The sequence below is a fragment of the Sinocyclocheilus anshuiensis genome, unplaced genomic scaffold (assembly GCF_001515605.1).
Source record: "Sinocyclocheilus anshuiensis isolate Anshui unplaced genomic scaffold, SAMN03320099.WGS_v1.1 scaffold691, whole genome shotgun sequence".
In the NCBI taxonomy this organism is placed as follows: domain Eukaryota; kingdom Metazoa; phylum Chordata; class Actinopteri; order Cypriniformes; family Cyprinidae; genus Sinocyclocheilus; species Sinocyclocheilus anshuiensis.
In genome coordinates, this window is record NW_015552577.1 from 584,639 (window position 1) to 586,877 (window position 2,239).

The 2,239-nt window shown below is 39.5% G+C and overlaps 1 protein-coding gene across 2 annotated transcripts in view; it reads left to right on the forward strand.

The window, feature by feature from the left end:
* LOC107665195 (dynamin-1-like protein) overlaps positions 1–2,239 on the forward strand; it is a 39,134-nt gene that overhangs the window by 14,867 nt on the left and 22,028 nt on the right. The window lies entirely within an intron of this gene.

The following is a 2,239-nucleotide window of genomic DNA, read 5'->3' on the forward strand; positions in this document are numbered from 1 at the left end:
ACATGCATCTACACTAAAGAGCGGCTATGCGGTTGTTTTGGCTATATTACTTTTTTGTCTCATGCAGCGCACTGCCTGCGTCTGAGTAACAAACTAAAAAAAACAACAGACAAAAAAGTGCATGTGATATTAACAGACGAACTACGCTCATATTTATAATTCCAAACAATCAGTAAGCAACAGGTGCTAGGAAACGCTGTTTTGTACTCATTTATTGAGTCAATACTGAACCGAATGCGCTGCTTCTCTGCCGCTCACTGCACAGAACAGACGCCGAGAGAGGTGACACTTCTTCGGGAAAGTCAGACCTCGCGTTCGCGGGACAGCACTTGCGAAATCTTCCAACTGAACCACAGCTAAGATTTATCCAAAAAAGTTGATAGGTTTGTCAGTATGAATATTCTATGGAAAAAAGCCGCTAAAAGGGTCTGAAAGTTGCTAAATCTAGTGCTAAAGTCGCGCTCGTGTGTGTGTGTGAGACGCGGGAGCTGATGGTTAATGTGGATATTGTGGATGAGTTCTTCTGTGTCATCACGTTCTATTAGTTCTACAGCTTCAGTTTCGGAACTTTCACGCTTAGTAACACATACAGCTGTTCCCTCACCACAGTGCAACAGTGAAAAGGAACCCCTTTCAAACAGTGTCGCGTTCCGAACGTTGTTTAAGCGACATACACCGGTATTGCGGTATTTTAAAAATTCATATCAAAAATAAACACCGGTATTCGGTATGAACCGGTATACCGCCCAGCACTAATTTTAAGTGCACCTCAGGGGAAAAATAAAGTGCTACAGAAGCCCTTTTGACTGCAGTAGAAACTTAATCAACCATGTGAAAAAGCATTGCAACATTTTAACATTGTAATTTTCTTGCGTTTCCAGTTCCTCTATCATAACCCTAAGCAGCAGTGACTATAATATTCCCTACGCTGTTATCCTCTCCTCTCCCGCCCTGTCCATTCATGCACTAGCACCCAAGGGTACCGTGTCTTCCCGCTATCAGCAACCAGAGAGCCGAGTTTGAGATAAATCACTGGTTTATTCAGCTTTGGCTTTAGCATGTCCTTCAGGGCCTGTACGAATACAGGAGGCAATTTAGTTGGGGAGAAGAACTGCAGTGACACTTTTAATTTCTCGACTCTCATTAAGTTAATTTAGACATAGTTGCGGGCCGTCGTCTCTTCAGTGTTATCCTACGCTCTCTTTGAGGATTCAACAGCGAGCAGTCAAACAGGAAAGCACTTGAAGATTTCCTAAGAGAGTGTTTATGGAAAGCAAGCACTGGCGACAAATAAAAGACGTTTTCGGTACAATGTATTGGTCAGTCATTTTCGTTTTATCTGTAGTATTTGCTAAGGGAAGCATCAGTGTTACTGTTGCTCATACTTGAGGTCAGAGGTTCAAACTAATCCCTGACCTTAAATATTCAATTTAAGCATGCATCTAGACCAGCGGCGTTTGCATGATTCCTCAAATCATGTGTTATTGAAGAGAGATCTGACTTACTGGTGGATGAAGCACGCATAACTCCGACTGAAAGAAGAACCTGTGCTGTATCTAGAGACCAGAATATCATAAATACTTAGTTACAGGGATCCATGCAGTATGAAAAAAGTCTGGATATTATTGGATATGGAGAAATACATTTCTAGACTATTGCCTGTATCTTTTTTCTAAAATATAAAACTGAGCATTTCTTAAAAATAAATTCATATTTTAAAAAGCAGTCTTTTTCATGGCATTTGGAACAGTTTAATGATTATTTAGTGATCATTTAAAGGAACAGTTCACCCAAAAATGAAACCTCTGATAAATACATCGCAATAATCCACAAGTAATCCACATGTCTCCAGTCCATCAATTGGCATCTTATAAAGTGAAAAGCTGCGTGTTTATAAGAAACAAATCCATAATTAAGATGTTTTTATTGATTAGTTGGTTTCAAGCTAAAATAAACTCTCTCTATCCATAATATTGCTTTTTCCAGTGAAAAATTCATCTGGTCTGAATCAGGAGAGAAATATGCACAGATCAAGCACTGTTTACAAGCAAAAAACAGTCCAAAACAGTTCTGAACAAATATGTCCTTGAATTTTAATGTGAGGGGACAACAGGAGATGGACTTTTTCATTGGAGGAAGCATTATTATGGATAAAAACGACTTCATTATGAATTTGGAGTGGTGTGGATTACTTGTGATGTTTTTATCAGCTGTTTGGACTCTCATTCTGACGGCACCC